At 40.0% G+C, this 22,002-nt stretch overlaps 2 long non-coding RNA genes across 3 annotated transcripts; both read right to left on the bottom strand.

Annotated features, from left to right (window-relative positions):
* Positions 1-11,073: 11,073 nt before the first annotated feature.
* LOC137173205 (uncharacterized) lies at positions 11,074-14,521 on the bottom strand. 2 transcript variants are annotated; one of them, XR_010925128.1, is made up of 5 exons: positions 12,730-14,521; positions 12,597-12,653; positions 12,393-12,508; positions 11,920-12,134; positions 11,074-11,688 (listed from the first exon to the last, which is right to left on the bottom strand). It is a non-coding gene; the product is annotated as an uncharacterized lncRNA (long non-coding RNA). The 2 variants fall into 2 exon arrangements; XR_010925129.1 differs by having other exon boundaries at positions 12,393-12,495.
* A 3,085-nt stretch (positions 14,522-17,606) lies between these two features.
* Positions 17,607-20,988, bottom strand: LOC137173625 (uncharacterized). The gene is made up of 2 exons (XR_010925220.1): positions 18,183-20,988; positions 17,607-17,959 (listed from the first exon to the last, which is right to left on the bottom strand). It is a non-coding gene; the product is annotated as an uncharacterized lncRNA (long non-coding RNA).
* Positions 20,989-22,002: the final 1,014 nt, after the last annotated feature.

Here is a 22,002-nt window from a genome sequence, read left to right as displayed (position 1 = left end):
TTGCAGCGAAACGATTGATGCCAGTGAAGCTGAGAGGCATGTACAGTAAGCTTCTGCTCTCTTAATTATGTTGCACTGCAAAAAAAATCCAGAGGGGCTGAGTCAAGGGCAACGGGATGTTTCGCCTCTCATCTAAAAAGGCGTCTTTTATATCAGGTGTAAGGAGAAGAGTTCATGTCTTAAGGAATTGTAACTCCTAAAATCAGCTGAATTGAACTGAAAAAACAAATGTGTATTTTAAAATATTTTCAAGGTCAGAGAGTGTGTCGTTGTTGCTTAATTTTAACACTAGTTTCAAGAATTAAAATCACAACAACTTTATTGTCCACCTTTGTTGCACAAAGGTGGAAATTTGTCTTCAGCTTGCATGACAACCAACATCAGATATCACATCATGTGTCACAAAAACAGTAAGTAAAAGAGCATTTAAGTACTCTATTATATACTATATTAGATTAGAACTTCGTGAAAAAGTAAAGAATAAATTGTTAAAATTATTTGAAATATTTTCAGTGTACCTCCCCATCTGACACATCAGTACAGACGTGCATCACTGCTTGCCTGACAGACATCTTGGAGTCCTAAAGCTCAACCTGGACAAGACTGAGCATGTTTAATGCAACACTGTGGTGATGCAAGATCAAATTTTTTGGCATTGAAAGTTTTACTCTTATCTTCAGTACCAACATTTTCGCAACTTGCCAAAATGTTGGTCTTGTGATACAAGACATCGAAGAACTCCACCTGCCAAAGTCTGTGGATTTCTAAATGCACACTGGTTGCTTGAAAGGTGGGAACGCCCCTTACATTTAGTCAAGGACATGTCTTACCGGGAATGATGCCCCCCCCACACATTCTCCTCCATAGTGAACTGCATGTGTCCGCCCCAGTATGAAGGGCAGCCCTAAAGACTTTGGATTGGTTCTGCAATGCAGGTTTTTTTTTATAAAACTTTCTAATTGTTTCACTCAGTTTAATAACAAAACCTGGGAGATTGTTCTCAGTCTCTATGAGTGAAGTGTTTAGAGACCGACCTGTGAATCTACCAAAACGTTCAATATTTTCTCATTATGTTGACAGAAAATGTAATTTGCCCGGCATTATGTTTCCTTCAAAACAGAAAACATAATTTCTAGGAGACAGATTTGCCTCTGAAGCTGGTCCAGAATGATGCTGACCATCTAGTGCTGAGCCTCTCCAAGTTCTCCTTCACCTCTCTTCTTCTCTGTTCACTACGCTGGCTCTGGTGCCAGCCTACAGAGCAGTGAACAGCAGCTTCTTCCTGCCTCTAAGCCATTGGTCAAACCCTACACACCAACACGACCATCGTGCTCCTCTGGACGTTTGGCCACCCTCTGACCTGGCAAACCTCTTCTCTGTTCTGACCCCACAGCGGTGGACCCACTGACATTTTGGACTGGTTTACCTCCCATTGCAGGCTGAAAACCCACTTTTTCTGACTACGCCATCTAACAAAAACCTACAAAAACCCCTTAAAAACACTGAACAGGCTGCTTAATAGGGATGCATGATGTCTAGCTCTTCTTCCTCTGGAGGTTGAAGTTAAAAGCACCTATTGTAAACCACTTTGGACAAAAACCATCAGTGAAATAAATCTAGTAGAGAAAATGTCTCAAGATTACAGAAAATTTTGCTTACACTATATTCAGATGGGGATTTTTTGCAGTGTGGGCATTTATTACCGAAGACGCTGGGTCGTTTCTCTCTCTAGTTCAGTCGTTAATGTTCTTCTTGTTCCCCGGGGAAACCGAGAAAGTGTTCTAACAAGGACGGGGGGAAAGAAAACTGGGGAGAAAGAAGAAAGAGATACAGAGAGAGAGAGAGAGAGATGCGGTTGGCTTTTCTTATCATTGTGAAGCAGGGTCGCTCAGAGACAAAAAGCCATGAACTAATTTCATACCAAATTTACATGAATATTACTATTAATTACTTAGAGATATTAGGTATGTTGGAAACAATTATACGATCCGCATGCAGACATTATTATGTAAATGTAATTTTGTTTCTGTTCCCCCGTCTGAGGCGTACAAGAGTGGTTCATCTGGTTGTTGGCAATTGGAAAAACAAACCCAGAAAGGAAAGAGTTTGCCCTGCTTTTGTTTCCTCCTCTCGCCGCTGTATAACTCGGTGATTAGTTGGATCCGTTGCAACGTGTCGCTTGAGGGCCACGGCTCGCAGCGGTCGCCTGGCGACAACCGCCGACAGGTTGCAACCTTGGCGTGATAGATGTTCCCACCTTCCGCTGACGTCTTGGGGGATGCTCTGGTGTTTATCTTGCTATCCTTCGCCATGAGCACTCATTCATCAAAGGGCGCACATCCCTCGCTACCAGCACGTCTGATTAAATATTAATAACTTTTTAAAAAGACTGCCAGGCATGTGTGTTCATGTACAAAAGTGTGCGTTTGTCTTGGGTTTTTTTTTTTTTTGCAAGTCCAGTTTGGTAATGACTGTTATCCAAACTTGCTCCATCTAGCAGTGGAAAGTAATAACATTTGCTCTGCTGTGTGTGCGTGTGTGTGTCTCCTTTTTCCACATTTAATTAAAACAAAGTAATGCTCCGAAAATTAAATCTGAAGGGCCATGAAAGCAGAGCAGCTATTTGCCGGCCATGACAAAATCCATTCTAATAAAACTGATCTGAATATGTAAGTATGTGTGTATGTGTGTGTCTCTGTATTAATGTTGGAGTGTCTCTGTGTACATTTTCCAGACTTTCCATGTTTGGCCATGAAGCTGTGCCATCTGGAGCCGTGCCTCAGGTTTGTGTGTGTGTGTGTGTGTGTGTGTGTGTGTGTGTGTGTGTGTGTGTGTGTGGACATTTGAAGTGGAGAGCAGCTGTTTAACAGCAACAGATGGCTCCTCCTCCTCCTCCTCCTCTCTCCTGAGGCCCTTCACGTTTAACCCTTGACGGAAGAGAGGAAGCGGAGGAGAGGGAGGAAAAGGTAATTGTTGTTTAAGATGATGTAAGGTGGCAAATTGGGCAGCATTTTAAAATAATCAAATCCTTTTATTAAAACACTCTTAAGGCCTAAATTTAATTTGAAATAATTCAGTCAGTTGCTAAATAAAATCCCATGGTTTATGCCAAAATTTCAGTCTCACTTGTATTTATAAACTGGAAAATTTTAGACCAATAGGCTTTTAATGTCATCACTATGGAATAACTGCAATGCGAAGTAAATTTGTTTGACTATGACTTGTTGCAGACTGTCTTCATAGTGCCAACCTGTGAGGAAAAAGAAAGAACCAATCCAACATGGAGGAAGTGACACACAAATGTCCAAACGTCACTGCAGACTCGGACTTGCCTTCCTGGGAAATCTGTGAGTGTCAGACTGGACTTCGCTCGGAAAATTAGCCACAGCAATACGGAAGTGATGATGTAAAAGAATATCAATAATTTAAAAACAATAAATATTGTCATAATAGACAAATGTTAAATATTTACTTTGATGGCTTTTGCTTTTTTTTAAAAAAATTTTGTTGTATAAGCTAATTGATGTAGTGAAGTTTAATGTACACAGAATATTCATTAGATCTGTGGGCTTAATAATGTGGATTTGTTAGTTATAATCTGCTAGACTAGACAGGCGAAGGTTGTTTTTTGTCTATTTATGAATGTGAAGTTCTTCAACTTCCAGTAGACCTCGAAAATGTCTTTAGGTTTAAAAAAAAAAAGATGAATTTTGAAATACATTTTTCATGGAGGGAGAAATGTAGAAACCAATAAAGGTGTTTGGGAGAAGAGATGTTTTTCTCTCTCACACTTCTTCCCTCTTGTATTCAGATTTGGTCCAACATGAGCTGAGTTCAGATAACAATCATCACAAAGTTCATGATTCAGCAGGAAAACACGGTGAGAGAAAGACTTCAGGGACGAGACGGGAACTCGTGAAGGAACACTGAAAACAAAGTGTTTGAATGTGCAAGTTTTAGTATATTAAAACAGGTCTACATGAACACAACCACAGCAATGTCACCCTTTTCTATAAAGGAAAAGAGCTGATGTGCTTTTGATTAGGTTGTTGTTGAACTGCTTCTGTTTTACATGAGTTTGTTTGATGCAAGGTTTATTGAAACATGCATGTTTCTAGTAAGAAGGGGAGAGAGTGAGCATGAAAAATTGTCCTGATATATTCAGCCTCGTGTCCCTGTGATTCCCGCTGGAAATGAAGAAGTGGCGTTGTTAAATAATGTCTTCACGGAGAGTTCACCTCTTTACATTTTCCACATTTTGATGTGTTATTGACATCATTTGAAATTCTCTTAATTTGCCATAAATCGATCTAATACACCATTCTGACAAAATGGGAAAAAATAATAAATTTATAGTTTTTTTTATGTGCTCATGTACACGAACCTTCAGATCGGTTTCATCGATCGGTTTATCTTCTGGTCTTTATTTATTAAACATCTGATAAATATTTTCAATAAGAGTTGAGAGTCCTGACTTTTCCCTGACGCCATATCTACATGTCTCTCAGTCCTCTGTCTCACGCACAGAAAAGATATGCTTCCATTTTTAATCAACACAGTGTTTACGCGTGTATTTTCCCAACCCAGTGACATATCAGAGTATGTAATGGCTACGTTAATCCATAGTGCAAATCATATTAGTTTCACAATAATGGCTCAAAAATTGTGAGATGCCTACGTTTTTTGTTTTGTTCTGTTTTTTTTTTTTGCCTATTCTTTTCTATTGGCCTGCGTCCACGTCAGCTGGGAGGCCAAGAGAGGCTAGCTAGCTGTGCTTCCCTCTGGCCATGCTAGCCTCCGAGCTAGCTCCGGCTTAAAGTGGGAAGAAGTCTGTCGAGCGGCTGAGTGATGTGAAGCCAGCTGAGGAAGCAGCAGGGTGAACCGAGGAGGAGCTGCTGTACAGATATGGAACACCTCTGCTGACAGGATGTACCGCTCTGTTTGAAAAAAAGCTTCTCCTTCTTTTTGTTTTTTAACGGCGGTTGGCAGCCAGCATATTAGGTGCATTACTGCCACCTTATGCTTTGGAGTGTGGACCACAGATTAAATCCTACCCATTAATCTGTCTAATAAACACAAAGAAAATTCTACTGCTCGACCCACTTGGCAGGTTCATCAAAGTTTAATACTGAGCTCCTGAACTCCAGTCTTCATAAGTTCCTCCTTCACACGTCTTTCTTGATCATACTTAGACCAATCTGTGATTGCATGCGTAATAGTCTCCTCAGCCAGGTGGAAAATAATATGTGCATATTGGCAGTCAACCAAAATCAGTTGGAAAATATCGGCATATCAGATATTGGCAAAAAAATCCAACATTATGCATCCCTACTCTAGATTGTCAGCAGTATTGTTGTCTCTGAAGGTGAGTCATTTTGGTCTGTATTTCCACTAAAAAAGAAAAAAACAAGCCACCAAAAAGCTTAATTTTATATATCGGGTCTTTAAAGTGCTCTCTGCTCTCTGAAACTAGGCCTAGGTGGCTTGTGTCCATGACCCCAATGCTAGCTTGTAGCTTGGTTAAAACAGTGCATTTACAATCTATGGTTAACTGTGATAATGCTAATGCTAATTTTTGCTGGTGAAAAACAGGCTTAAGACCATTAAAACAAAATGTACTTTCTGGAAAAACTGAACATCCGACCCTTTAGAGGGTCTTTGTAGGTGACCAAAATGTTAGTTAACTTTCTGAAAACATTGTGAAACTGAGGTTACACCACATTTACGTTACCTAACCAACGTTGTCGCCATGGTAGCAACTTGTCAATCACAATGTTGCCACGCCTAAAGCATACCCTGTTTTATCGTCGAATTCAAATTAATGGGACCTTAATTTACAAAATGATCATCATGTTGTATTGACGAAGACTTAAAACTAGTGATTGAGACCATAAACTCATTAGGAAATTGTTTACTGAGGTAATAAATCAAGTGAGAAGAAGAGTCATTTTCTCATAGACTTCTATACAATTGGTCTTCTTTTTGGAGCTAGTGGCGTCGCCCCCTGATGGCCGTTAGAGAGAATACAGGTTTGAGGCACTTCACATTGGTTTCACTTTTCAGACCCAGAACTACCTGCCTGATTCTTAATGGCTCCTGCGTTGAAATACTGACATTTGAACCTTGATCTCAGTGCATGTTTGAAGGCTTATAATTCAGCAACAAAAAGGGGCTGCAGACATGGGAACAACTGTTATAGAGAGCTCTTGACCTCAGCTATCATGTGAGAATAGTCAACAACTGAGGGCGCTGTCAGATATGGGTAAAATATAGTTAAATTAACTTTCACAACACAGCTTCTTTGAGGGGGAGATGCAGGAGAAGGGGGGTCATCATGGGTTGGCCGTGGTTGGCGAGACGTCACCTCAACCCGCTTGGAGGCAGGTCAGGTGTGCTTTGGCCTACTCCGGAGATGGTCCATCTCGGCCACGTTAAAACTAGTAATGGAATCGCAAATCAACATGGCATGGTTTGACTCAGCGCAGCCAAAAGTGCCGATGGAAAAACCCTATTAGTCTCTGACAATTTTCCCCACAGGATCCATCACAGGTCAGCTGAGCGCTGCTTGCCTTGTCTTGTTCATCATTTTTGTTTGCCATGATGCTCACAGCTGGTAAGCATATATTATGTAGGGATAAACTCGTTCAATAGTTTTAGTTTCCATAAATGAGAAATTTATGCAATGGCCCCAAATAATGCAAAAATGTAAACAATTACTGGAAAGCTAAAAACATAGCCACAAACAAACAAAGGTACCCGATAAATATTTATATTTTTTTTCATTTCTTTCTTTCTCATTATTCATTATATTTTGCCTTTTGAGCAGCTCTGTATCTATTGTATTTTTGTGCCTTTATGTTTTAGCATTCCTGGAAGCCTTCTTACCGGTTTTTCTTTGTTGTTGTTGTTTTTTTGCCTCTTGAGCAGCACCAACTCTTTTGTTTCCACACCATTTGTGTATCCCAGCCACACACTATGTTGTAACTCTCACGCAAGGTTAACAAACGATGAGTCAGAGAGTAACAGCAAAGGGCAAAGAGAGACACAACAACCTCATTCAGGCGGAACCTAGGGGGGGTCAAGGATATTGGTGAGAATGTTTTTTATGAGGTGAGGATAAACAGCAGCATTTGTCTTCATCCTTGTGATAAGCTGCTGGATGGAGAGAAGGACAAAAGGTGAGAGATGATGGATGGAAGTGAATGGCAGGAAAATAAACAAGTGTCACGTGGCTCTGTGCTCGTGTTGCATGTGTGCGCCCAGGTGTGGATCAGACAGTCCATATGTGTGTCTGTGCGTGATGAACATTCTCATTATTCAACATGCCCTTTGACATTTCCTTTGGGAGGTTCATTCAGAGCTCCTAAGAAGAAAAGACAAACAAAATGAGTAATGAACGTGCATGAATATGTATGTGCATGTGTACTTTAAAGTCTTGTTTACAGCAAAACCATATTTGGTCACAGCTGTGCCAAAAGACTAGCAGCACATGGCCACTACATTAAAGAGAGAGAGGGAAGGACAATGAGACAGAAAAATGAGTCAACACTGATAAGATATTACAAAACAAACACATTTACCACCTTTTAGTGCTCATCTACGCCATGGATGCAATGATAAAAGAGCAAATACAAATAAACCAGGTGTTTTTCTATCCGTTATGCCCTTCAATTCGTTTTGGCATTCCAACATTTTTTACACCGCAAAAAAGAAGCTTGTGGATGAATCTGAAAATGCTGCATTTTTAGTGTAGATGACACATTTTTTTCAGACAAGGACATACTAATTTTAATGTGACAATAACCTGGATTTACATTTATTTTGTCTGACAATGAAGTCGAACTATGTTAAAAGGGCTAGATCTCCCACACAGTTCTTTCTATATTGATGTAAACCAACTCATATTAAAGCTGAGACTATAATGTAGTATCCATTATTTTATTTCAAATGATTGCTGAGGCACAGAGCCTGAAGAACAAAATATACTTACTACTTACTGTCTGGACTGTAGGTGATAATGGAGAGCAGGAAGGGGAAGAACGGAGATTTAAGTGAGCTGAGACTCAAAGTCTGTCCCACTCCTTAGCAGATGTTGGCTGTGGGGCATAGTTTTCTTTGTGGACCAAAAGGAGGAGGATAAAGAGATTTAACACATTACTATGCTTCAGATTAAGTGCCTGTTGGATTGTTGAACAGTGTCTCAAACCCCTTCCTCTTCTACTTTGAGGCAGCCACGTCCGTCATTTTTTTGTAACTTTCTGAAAACATCAGATACGCACACCTACCTCTCACAGCTACTGGCCAGGCATGCAGAGGTGGGAAAGTAGGAAGGATTTTTCATTTCTCAATCCGTTTTGTTTTCATTTTCTTCACACAACTGCTTCTGTCATTTTGTGTGTACAACAGAGATTAATTCGCAGTTATCCCCATTTGATTAATTATCACGTCACATGGCAGGCTTTTTGCCTCACCTTCTGCCTTTAACTGATTTGTTTCAAGCATAGCCCAGCCTTTAGCAGCTCTCATATTGTTCGGGTGTTTGCAAGTGTACACTACTTGTTTTCACACATAAAAAATGGCAATATCAGACTTAGCCAGCTTAGTGTGGACACAGACTTAGCGGCAGGATAGAAAAAAAACACAACAGACAAGTGATGAGGGGGAAGTAGGGATATTTATCAGTAAGAGAGACAGATGCGGTGAAGAGCAAGTAAAGCGTGAGGAGCAATGAAGTGTGCTATGTGCTAATGATCACACAGGGAGGTGAGAGATAAACAGTGAACCCAGGCACTGACGAAAGGGGTTAGATGAGGGGAGACAGAAAAAAAAACAAAAACTTATGGCCCGTTTTCCTGTTGTATACTGGGAGTGTATACACAAACGTTCTTACTTGGTCAACTTACTGGTGAAATGAGGGGATAAAAAAGACATTAAATGTAAGTCACTAGTAAATCATTTGCATCAGATCTCCATGCTAATAGAGTGTAATGAGACATAAAAAGGACGAGGCATAAAAATATGAAAATGAGACTATTTCACTCTAAAGCATAATTACTACTAAACAGTATGCAGACAGATCCAGCAGTTTTGATATAATTAAAGTGCCAAAATTAACGGAGCAGTGGATGAATACATGACTGCTGACCTGAGACCGATGGTGGAATCAGCAATATTCATGATTTTTTTTAATTTATGGGCCATGATGTGAAAACAACACTAATGAGTAAAAGGTTACGCTGTGGCTTGAATGCTGTCAGGCTGATGGAGTCGAAGAGGAAGTTTCAATAAATAAATGAATAAAAATACTGTCATAGATAGGGATGGGTATCGAGAACCGGTACTAAATTGGTACTGGTTCCTGACTGGTCAATACCGAAATATTAATAAGCTTCTGGACAAAAGGTGCTGATATTGGTATTTATATAAAATTAATTCATTCTAACATAGCTGGCGTAATGCACCTTGATGCTGGTTGCCAACTGCCATAAAATGGAAAAAAAGAAGATAGTGCTGCACAGCCAGCAGCAGACCCAGGAGACACCTGCTGACAAAAGGTGAGTCTGAGACGGAGGCAGGAGCAGGAGAGCTGCCTGGAGGAAGAGAGGCCCTGCCGGGGCCTGTGAGGTTCGAGATAACATTATCTTATATCTTAGAGGACATAAGATAAGAAGTGGTGAATTTACAGCTCACAGCAACTCAATATGATATACTCTCTGGCTTTTGTTTGATATCACCTGCTAAGTAGTTAGCACGCATTAGCTTGGAGGGCTAACTTGGCTTGTTCATATTATGTGAACGTAACTTTTGCCCCATCTACAAATTGACTGGTTGAAGAGTAGGTAGAATTTCAGTCGACCAAGGTTTTCTTTGGTTTACTACAGGCCTAATCGTTATAAAAATAAGTCTGTATATTCATCTGAGGACAGCAGACTTCAAAAAACAGAAGGAACTGGAGCACACTGATTCATTTGCGGCCTTTAATATCGACATTACTGTGTCGTCATCAGACTCAGAGTGCTCATATCACTGATATTTGCATGTTAGTGTGATCATTTTTCTCTTCTTTGCTAAGTGAGACCTTATGACCACATTGGGACCATTCTATCAGTGTCTTACATTGTTCTCGCCTGTCTGTGAACTCTGTTGAACCAGGAGTCATATAGGGGTGTAGCAGACAGATTCAACATCTTACAATATACAATGTCAACACATCTACATCACTTTTATTCCCTGGTCAATACATCTGTCCCATCACATTTCGTGGCCTACAGAGGAAGCACTTCGCACATTGCAATTAAGGTTTCAGATTTCCAAATCCAGTCTGTGCTGTTGATGGATGTCACATTCCCATTGTATAACCACATTGCAACAATCCCATAGCCTATTATAACAGAAAACAATTTTATTCCGTCATCCTCACCGGATTCTCCGACCTTGAACAGTGATTCTGTCATATAAATGTAGGTCACCCTGGTAGTTGTCATGATTCCAAAGCATTTCACAACAGAGATGTTGCACGGCTACTGGAAGAAGATCCCCAGGCCCTGGTCCCAGAGGGAATGCACATTGTTTGCAACTGATGAAGCCCTACAAGGATAATGGGCATCTAACCACCAGGCAGGGATGCTTTAACAAAAAGCTTAATGCAGCCTGTGTGACCACTGAGCATGCTTTAAGTTTCTGCGTATGAAAAAAGTGCCAAATATCAGTGCAACAGTCACAGCATGTTGCATTCTTCACAACATTGTTTAGGTCCAGGTGACCAACTTGATAAGATGAGCAGGGTCATCTTTATCAACTCATTGATTGACATTGATGATCCACACCCCAACAACCAAGATTCATCTGAGTACAGATACATGATTTGTGCCCACATTTAAAAGATAGTATACACCTTTTCACTACATTTTTCCTCTGAATATATTTGTGAGCTGGTGTGCAGTATGCCATAGGGTCATGTGCACCTCAAGTCAAATGCCAAGTTTATCATGGAAATCAACTACTACTACCACCTTGTAATATTTGATAAAGCTCTTAGGCATTAAGTTAATTACCTTTTGATTAAAGTGCCTCTACATCGTCAAGACCTTCTGCCGTGCCTCCAAGTGGGAGCTCATGGAAACTGGGTGGTAAGAACTCAGGCGAAATCAGCAGGGGATCTCAGAGTATCAGTGGTCCCAAGAGGCAGTCACAGCTGTGAATGTGAACCAGCCAACCACTACTCCCTTATGTGGAGTTTTTCAGTTTCTTGATGAGATGTATCAAAAAGACAAACACATAATACTGTTTAACATTTTTATTTCATGTTGCTTTCTTTTAGTAACTCGGTTATTTCTTGTTGCTGCTTCCCAATCTCCTTTTAATTGGGTCAATATTTGACCCATGTATATGAGCATTTTCTTTTCAAATCCTCCTCCACCTTTCCAATTACGGCCTCACTAGTGACTCCAGAGCAGCTGTCCTCCACTCAGCATGGGACTGGTAAATGGTGGTCGGCTGTTGCCCTTTTTTGACCAGTCACTCGTGAGGTGTGAATGACAGTTGAGGGACCAGGCTGTTGATCTTCAATTTCACATGGTTGTTCACAGATAAAGACCGGGGAGTCTGACTGGGCAAGAGTGGTGTGGAAATAATGGTGCCCAGTGGTCCACTCCCCACCCTGGAGCCACCAAATAATTCATCCATTTGCTGTAAAAAGACACAGAGTTTCAGTCAAAATCAGACTGGTACAAATTGGTATTTTCACATTTGTTTGCTGTGTTAATTTCCCCCCTTTACCAATGTTGCAACTATGAAGCACTGATGAAGCCCAGTAGTTAAATAGTGGGGGGCTAAATACTGAACAGGAAAAATGGAAGATTGATACTCTTCAGTAAGTCCCACTAAAATTTAAGGTGTATATACAGAGCAAGTACATACTGAGTAATATTCTCAGGTAATTTTGCCTTCTCTTGTTGCCCGAGATCTGTCTTTAGCCCTTTTGTGTGTGGTGAGCATGTTGCCCAGTTTTTTCTCCTCATTTCTTCCATTTGTGAATGTGTGTCCTTTAGCAATGAAGGCTTGCTCCATTTTCTTGTAAAAAGGCTATTTTGTTCCAGTTGTATAGGTGTTGGCATGTCCTGGTCAGCAGAATTCTGTAAAAACATTGCAGTATTGTTAAGGATTCAACAATCACTGTGCCTGTCTGGGATTTGTGACATTCTGTCTGGCAGGATAGACATGGGACAAAGCAGTCTGAAGAGGATGACTGCTGTGGTAATATGTTTTTTTTCAGGAGTGAGGCACCAGGAGAATGTAGCTATAGATTGGGTCAGAACCTGAATGGGGGAAACTATGAGCTGGGGAATAGGAGTGGGGCAATGGGTAATTGTAGCTACAGGCTGGGTCCGAACCTGAGTGGGCATGGTGGAAACTCGGGGGTGGGGAATAGGAGTGGGGCTCTGGGTGAATGTTGGAGGTTGAGGAGTGGGGAAGACAGGAGGCTGGGTGACAACACTGCTTGGGTTTACTGCAGAGAAAGAAAGACAGACAATTGAAAATAATTATCCATATGCATTTAAATATTCATGTTTGGCATAATAAAAAAGGAAAATTACCTTGATTGTGTCCTGCAGCTCTTATTTGCTCCAGTATGCTGGTGGCACACTTGTTATCTGTAAAAACAGATCTCATTTAATAACTGCCATTCAAATTTATAAAATGGTATTAAGGTATACTTATTTTACTCACCAGTTGTCAAGTCTTTCAGCAGTTTCTCTGCTCACGTGTAATTTGATGGCATGTTTGTCGTCTCTCAACTATGACTTCATCAATTGGTGCTGGTCAAAACCAGGTTCTGCAGGTGCCTTATATGCCCAATTGCATAACAAGATTTTCTTGCCACACACCTGCTGGAAATGGAGCATACCTATTGTGTGGGAACCCATTACGACTGACAGATTGTGTTAATCACATTGATTACTGTTGCGTGTTTTGCTTATTTTGTTGATGATGGCATTCAAGAATGTATTTTTTATGCTTCACTGCATTTGTCCAATAAATAACCAATACATTTATCAGAACTAAACTTTCACTCGGTGTGAATATTTTTTCTTTATTTTTCTTCTTCAGAGAATAATGACTACTGTGCACATAACTTCCATTGTATTAATCATCTTAATGGGCATATGAGATGTGGTTTGTTTTTAATATTTAAATCTAATAAATGTAACAAATAGAAATACAAACTTTGTACCAATGAATTGATGATAGTTTTTAGGTTTAAGGTTTTGAGGTCATACAAAATGGATTACTCTTCACAGTGGTCCAAGTTTGTCAATCACAACTTTATTTGTTTAACAATGCCACTGTTATAATTGAGGAGAGAATTGGAGAAAGATTGGGCAGATTTTAGACCTTGGAGTCATGTTCATTGAATAAGTATAGCCAACATAGACAATTAATGTAAAGGCACTGTCATTTATAAAATCATACAACCCCTGAATGTAAGAAATTGAACTGCTGAATTAACAGTCCAAATGGTTTCACAGCTACATACATAGCTACATGTTAAATATTACAGTTACACAGAATATTAGGATTTTCTACAAAACGTGGTCTTTATGGACATAACTAAGAGCCACTAACCGCCATCCCTCCACTGCACACACCCACCCCTCCACCATGGCTTGCTTCCACCATGATGATCGGTGATTCAATCATTCGGGGGCTCTCTCTCCTCTCCCACAGAGCCGCTGCAGTGGTCCACTGTTTCCCTGGAGCCCATAAATTGGACCTCAACACACAGCTTCCAGCCATGCTTGGAAAAACACGCCAACTTGAATACTGTGGTGGCAACACATTGGCAGCAATGATACTTCTCATCATGAGTCCGAAACTTTAGGGGAACATTTTAAAACTTTTCTCAACACCCTTAAAGCAATTGGAAAAAACAAACATTGCAATCTCAAGATCCCTACCAACTTACAAGGGGCATAGAAAAAAAATTCAGTGGTCTGCTCTGACTAAATTCATGGCTAAAAATAGCATGTGACAAATTTAAGGTCACTTGCCTCGCCCTGTGTTCTTTAAGCGTGATAGATTGCACCCCAAATAGAGGGGCTCTAAGGTGCTCAGCCGCAACATAGTGCAATGTATTTCACCATGACTACCTACCTCATCCAGCCCTGTTTACTTTATAAAACCCATCATCTCAACTCAACACTGCCAACAGAACTATGAAGGGGAGAAACATAAATAACTTGGTTCTAGTTCCCATGAACAGAAACTCATTTTCAACTGCAATGTCAATGACCTCATCAATGATCACAATCTGGACTGTCTTTTTCTTACTAAAACCTGGCTGGGAACAGATGCACCTGCCACATTGACTGAGGCCTGTCCACCCAGCTACACTTTTTCCTATTCATCCAGAGAGTGAAAGAAGGGAAGAGGGACAGCTGCAATCTACAGAGAGACACTGCAGGGCAGGAATGTGGACCTGAGCACATTTCATACCTTTGAATAAAATGCTACTTTTTAAAATTCTCAGCCTCACTTCCTTGCAGTGACAGTATACAGATCTAAATTTTCTGTCCCCTTTTTTTTTTTTTTTTTTTTTAAACAGAATTCTCAGACCTATCTATCTGTTCACACAAGCTATGATACCTGCATTTTAATCGGTGGTTTTAACATAAATGTTGATAATCTGGCAGATATCAGAGCCATAGAATGTCTTTTAAACAGCATGTTAACATACCAACTCACAAACATGGACACACCTTGGATCTAATTATATCATATGGTCTAAAATCAATATATCCTCTGTCACTGATCTGACTGTCTGACCACCACTGTGTGTTTAACAGTTTTGATCAGTCTCTGCCAAGTACCACTGAATGTATTATCGGAAAAACACTGCATTACCCCTGATGCAGCCACAACTCTCACATCAAATATTGCAACCTACAAAAATAATATCTTACTGTCAGCCTGTGAGACTTAGTCAATGATTTTAACCATAAAATGAAAACCTTGCTTGACGCAGTTGCTCCAATTGAAGCCAGAAAAATAATTACAAAAAAAAAAGGTTGTCCCCATGGAAAAATAGTCAAACCATGGAGCCAAAAAGAGACTGCAAAATTGCTGGGCACAGATGGCAAAAAACAAAACTGTAATACATCACAATATACTCACCAAAAAACTTCACAGCATGGATATTTCTCAAACTTGATAAACACCAACATTCACAATCCCAGACTGCTTTTTAGTACAATAGATTCTCTGGTAAATCTCACAACCAACTACAGTGTTGAGCTTCCAGGATCTAAATGTGAAGTTTGCTGGCTACTTCAGGGAGAAAATAAATAATCAACATTAGATCTGATATCTGCCAGCAGAGCAACCAGACTGTACTTTTACCTATATCCTCTGTACAGAGTGATTTAGAGTTGGAACGTTTTGACCTGGTTGAATAGTAGTAACAGAACTGAAGCCCTCCACGTGTTCCCTTGACCCAATTCCTACCTCCCTTATTAAAAACTATTTAATTCTGTATCTGAAGACATCCTTGCCATAGTAAATCACTCCCTACAGCTTGGTGCCCCCCCCCCCCCCCACTGGTCTTAAAACTGCTTTAGGAAAACCTCTTTTAAAAGAAAGGGAACCTGGATATTTTAACACCCAGCAATTTTAGACCAATTTCATTTTTTTAAGCAAAATTTTAGAGAAACTAGTTTTTAATCAGCTAAGTGCCTTTTTAACTCAAACATTAATTAGAAATAGAAGGAAAAAAAACAAACTTCAGGGTATAGTACCCTGATGAAGACCTTTATGGTCGAAACCGGTCGGTTTTTTTAAATTGTAAGTAGCCATGTTGAATAAAGGCTTTTTAACTTAATCTCAGAGTTTTTCCCATTCCTGCTCCACGCATGAGTGCCTGAAGTTTGTTTTTTCCCTTCTATGTGATGACCCTCATCTTCAAGAGCACCTGCATTTTTCTTGAATTTTATATGATCAAGACTTTTTTTTTTTTTTTCACAAGTTTATTAATTAGAAATGTTTCAATCAGGTTTTAGGACACATCACAGCACAGAGACAGCCCTGCTAAAAGTAGTGAACAATATCAAAACAAATCTTGACAGCAACAATCCTTCAGTTTTGGTCTGCCTGGGTGGACCACCAGATACTTTTAGATTAAGCGAGCATGTTGGCCTGTCTGGAATTGTTTTAAAAACTGTTTACCTATCTTTGCGGCATAACATTTTTTCGTATCTATCGATGACCACTCTTCCAAACACTATGGAGGTTAACTGTGGGGTACCACAAGGATCAATTTTAGCACCGTTACTTTTTTAAATTTGTACATGCTACCCCTGGGCAGTGTCATCAGGAGGCACAATATCTCTTTACACAGCTATGCTGATGACACTCAGCTCTATGTGTCTGTGTCTCCTGATGACACCGGGCCAATGACTAACTTTTTAAATTGTATTTTAGATATAAAAAGGCCTGGATGTCAGAATTTTTTTTACAGCTCAACCAGGATAAAACAGAAGTACTGATCATTGGTTCAGGGGCTCAGAGAGAACCTGGCCTCCAAACTAAACACACTAGGACTCCACCCGAACAAAGAAGCAAGAAATCTTTAGTGATTTTTGATTCCGATTTTAATTTCAAGGCTCATGTGCAGGTTGCCACGTTTTCTCATTTGAAGAACATCCCCAAAGTGAGGCCATTTCTCTGAGCAACGCTGAGAGACTGATGCATACTCATGGAGTGGATGTGGCTCAGGAGGTAGAGCAGGTTGTCCACTAATCCCCAGCTCCTCCAGTCTGCATGTTGAAGTGTCCCTGGGCAAGATACTGAACCCGAAGGCTGTGCCATCGGTGTGTGAATGATTAGAAACTCCTCCTGATGAGCAGGTTGTCTCTGCCATCAGTGTATGAATGTGTGTGTGAATGGGTGAATGTTGACATGTAGTGTAAAGTGCTTTGAGTGATCAGAAGGCTAGAAAGGTGATGTATAAATGCAGTCCATTTACTATAGCTAGACTATTGTAACACTCTCCTTTATGGTCTAATGAAGAACTCAATTAATCAGCTGCAATTCATTCAAAATTCTGCTGCATCAGTGCTGACTGCTGGAACAGCCTTCAGAGGCTGTGTGAGAAGCTGAAAATAAGTTTAGTTTAGCACCCAGCCTGAGAGAGGAGGGCACCACAGATGATTTTCTTCTGGAGAGACTGGCACACCTGGGCCAAATGAGGGAGAAATTGGCTGAACAAGACAGTGCAGATGTTTGGTTTGCCGATGTCATCATAGACATGCTGGCAAACATCCACCCGGCAGGTAAGCGGGACATGAAATTTAAAGTGTACCAGGTGCTATTTGAGGCAGAGCTGACTTCCTAAAAGATAAATCAGACTAATCTTTAATGGCCAAGAATGTTTACACATACAAAATATTCATGACCATTTGAATGTGGAATTATGCTAGTGAGTTGATATGTTTATGTTTCAAATGCTTTTATTGTGAAGCATCATTTTCAAAAGATAAGGTGTTGCCATGCTTCTTTTCCATATAAACAATTAAAATGTCAAAAAGACATAAGAAAAACATGAGTTGATATATATAAACAGCACAGTATTTGTATATTTAAGTCACATTGTGAAGCTCATGATCTAAGAATTGCACTCAGATGGGACCTTGAGAATCCCGAGTCCTGTGGTTCTGTACAACATGATCTCAAACAAAAAAACACATCACTAGTTCAAACAGCCTCTCCTAATGACTGTGTCTTGCCAGGGCACAAGACCCTATGATGTCTGGAAGTACAAATTCAGGTCGTTTCGTACTGTAGTTGCAGCCCACGCTGTCCTTGCAGTTGTTGCTGTCTCCGGTAAACAGCCTCCTCCATTCACCTGGCAGAAGCTCCCCTGATGCTGCTGTCCCGTCAACAAATTTAGGTGGGATGTATCTGGCTGTAGGAGAGACTGCAGCATCAGTGTTTTTGTCAACACACAAATAAACAAGCTGCTAAAAACATTGCAAAAGCCAAAAAACATAATGGACTATCAATATCCAGGAGTTTTTCCCAGTATGTGGGACTGACTTTCTTCTTTGCATTGGTGAAACTGGATACAATCCAGGATTACTGGAAAAAGAACACCATTTCCAGCCAATGTCATGCCATGGGACTGGTACCTGGTGATATCTTGGAACATCCACGAGTGATCCTGAGAAAGACATTGAGAACGACAGGTGAGGTCACTGTCTGCTCTACAATCCACAAGGCATTCAACTGTGCAGAAGAGAATCAAAACTCAGACGATTCCATGCCCGAAACCTATCATGGAATATAACAAGTACAATGGGAGGGGTAGATTTGTCTGACCAACTGATCCAGTACTACTCTGTACACCACAAGAGCATGTGCTGGTGCCGGACATTGTTCTTCCACTTCCTGGATATTGCAGCAACAAACAGCCTCCCCCCTTCACAAGGAGCTCTGCAGAGAGAAGCAGGAGGAACCCTGCAGGAGCTGATAGCCCAGTTGCAGTCCCTCCTGCCAAGGCACACAGGTGCCACTTATCCATGGCAATCTATGATCAATCTGATACAAGCGGGAGGTAAGTCGGTCTACCCCCTGGAAGTGTATGACACAAATGAGACTTCATTAAATATAAAACTTACTTAAACCAACTAAGTAATTTGCCTAATGTCTGTTTCTCTGTTCTTATCTTTGTCCTTTCTCGCTCTCTTAACTTCTCTCATTCATTCCTCTCCTCTCTCCCCATCACTCTCTCCAATATGTGTATTAGTATCATTTTTTTAAATATAAATTTGTTTACCATAAATAGCCCTATTTGTCATTTACTTTTGGCAGATTTTCAGCACCCATAATCCTACTTCCCTACCAACAGCTAATGCGCTCAGGGTGGAGAAATCAATTTTCCACCCTGACAACATAAACCATAAATTTTCACTGCAGTTCTGTCTGACTGAACAGTGGCTTTGTGATGGATTCCCCATCAGCAGCTATTGGAAGTGTGTGTGATCAGTGTTCCCTCTGTGTTTTCGTTGTCTGTCTCAGGTGGCGTTCCACCAGAGCCTCTCCGTATCGACAAGGAGTAGAGTGGAGTGCTGTGCTGTATGAGGGTCATTTGTTAGTAGGAGGTCTCTATCCTTGTGAGAGAGGTGATGCTGCACTAATGATTTAAGAAGTGAACCTTCGCTCAGCAACTTAAGGTAAAAACCCTCCGTGCGATTTGAAAGCATGGCTGGTGTTCTGACTCTCCCTGCCAACAAAACCTCTTCAAGGTGAAAAAAAGCATAGAAGGGATTAAATAAAGTGAAGCATAGATGGACTGAATAAAAGTACACGGTAGACACTCTAAAAGTTTCCATTTCTACAGCTGTATGTGCTGTATTAACGGTACATGTCAAGGATTTTTTTAAATGCTTTACAGAAGAACCACATGTATTGTAACCCTTCGATCATTTCCATCCTGCATTTTTCGAAACAATTCTTTTGATGGATGCAAACAAAATGCATGAGTGGTTCAGCAAACTAATGTAAAAAATTGATTTAAAAGATTGATTTTACAGTAAACACACCTACACAAACACTTTCAGGATTTCTCATTGGGAGGCTGACCTGCAAAGTGGAAACAAAAGGCCTATATATTTTCATTTCTTTCTTCATTTAAGAATAAAATTGATTTAAAACACTGTTAAGGATCGTATCTGAGGACAGTCATTCATTAGTAAGTGAGGGTTGACAGAGTTATAGCTCATTTTAATACTCACTTGACTAAGAAAAAGAAAAAAAGACCCAAATGTGAATATATATTCTGTGTTGCACTTTGAGACTGGAGATATACTTTATTGGTTATAATATATAATATACATAATATTTAATTTCTGGTAGGTTTTAGACTTACTTTAAGCATTAGACAGCACAGCCATGTTTTAATAACGCTCCTCATGTGGTGGCAGTATTAGATGAAACAAGGTTTTATTCATTGGGATTTACTCAAGCCTTGTATGAACTTTGTTATGCAGCAAATTCGTGAAAAAAATATGTAAATATGTTTTCGATGTGAACTATGAAAGTCGAAACTTCAGCTTTCATCCGGGGGCCAAATATTTTTGCTGGAGGGCCACCATTTGCCTCCTACTGACATATAAATACACAAAACTGCATATTATTAGAGAACTTAAAACCCCAACAGATTGTGACAATTGTGACTCTTTTAATCTTTTCAGAAACCAACATGGATGAAAGGTCCTTTAAGTGCTCAGAAAAAAAAAGAAGAAATGTGAACACTGCTATTCCTTTGCAACTGGGCAAATTCCATCTGCTGAGAAGTATTGTGTAATACGATTGAAAGCTCAAGAAAAGGTACTGAGTGGACCTTTGAAAGTCTCAATTGTGAAGAGACTTCACAGTAACTCACTCACAAGCACACAAGGAGCCTTTTAACTCATTAGTTGGTGGTTCATATTGGAAATAAGAATCTAGTCACTATAGAATAAAATGCTCCCACACTCTACGGTTGCCCTATTTTACACTATATGACTATGCTGGATCTTTATGATCTTGAGCTCTCATTGCCGTACAATGAGGAATATGTTTTCATTCTTGTGATACATCTCTGGTTGTAATGTGATCCCAGTTCTCTTGATTCATATCCAAGAATGCACAGAGATAAACTAGGTTTTGGGATGTTATGTGAATGGAGGAACTTCAAAGTGCTTTTCTTTACTGAAACCATGTCAGTGCTAGCAATCTTAGCACAAACAATATCTCCAAATAAACGTGTTGAGTGTGTCTCTGCTCACAGTCAAAACTCTGCCACTGTCCAAACCCTGAGTTTAAATACTTTTGGAGTGTACCATTAACATCAGCAACGGGGATGATTCAGTTCACAGAAAAGCAAATGTAACTCTACTTGAGAAGCAGCTCAACCTCATTATGGATCACATTTTCACAAGATTTGAACATTTAATTTACTTACATCTCTGCTCATGACCGAAGGAAGAAAATAGAGCAAAAAACACCCATTATAATTCTCTTCCAATTCAATCCACTTGATAGAGTCCAACAAGCAGCAGCTGCTGCTCATTGAGCACCTGGTTGATTACATTGCAGCTCACCTGGCCTCAGTTAATTAGTGGAACCTAAGTTGGTTTGTTTTTTTTCTCAGCAAAAGCATACACAGAAGGATTCAGAAAGTCTCATTAAAATAAAATAAATGACTTCAGGCCCACTCACAGCAGCATTTAAACGGTGAAACCAATTCATTTCAATGGAATCGACTTAAATTCGACACATGAATGCGTGTCATTGACCTGTACTGAAGTGCCAACCTTTGAGGGAACTGGAGAGCTCGATATTCCAAACAGGAGAAGCTACCGTAACTTATTAGCTGTTTTGCACCGTCCACTTTAATTTAACCTCCTCTCCCAACAGAAGCATGAATTGAAGACAGTCATGAGACAGGGGTCGGTAGTACAAAACACCTCTTCAATTGACTGTGTGAACTTTATTAACAGAACACTATGTACATACAAAGTGTGAACAACTGACAAGTGCATAAAAAGCTACAGCAGTTCACCACTTAAGCAGTCACCACATCACCACATCACCTAGCATCTAGTTTCACCTATTTCACAAGAAAACTCAGATGAAGTTAACTTCTTCAGGTGTCATCGCAAAGGCAAAATAATGGCTACTAGACAGAGTTCCTGAATAGACTGATGGTATGTTGATATGTTTTTCATCTCTAACCTTTTAATCACTGCGTTTTGAACTAGTGTCCTATATGTTGTCTCTTATGATGTGATGTTATGTGAGTATATGTTGCCTTTTATCTTAAAATACATCCTAAAAACCTTTTTGATTACTTGTTCTTGGGATTCATTTTTCTACATTTGGTGCTTGTGTTGTGATGTTTCTTCATGTCAAACAATGAACTCCATCTTGTTGAATGGTTGATGGTCTGGAAATAATAAATCTAGG

Source organism: Thunnus thynnus, chromosome 21 (assembly GCF_963924715.1).
Source record: "Thunnus thynnus chromosome 21, fThuThy2.1, whole genome shotgun sequence".
In the NCBI taxonomy this organism is placed as follows: domain Eukaryota; kingdom Metazoa; phylum Chordata; class Actinopteri; order Scombriformes; family Scombridae; genus Thunnus; species Thunnus thynnus.
This window is presented reverse-complemented; position numbering and strand designations above follow the sequence as displayed.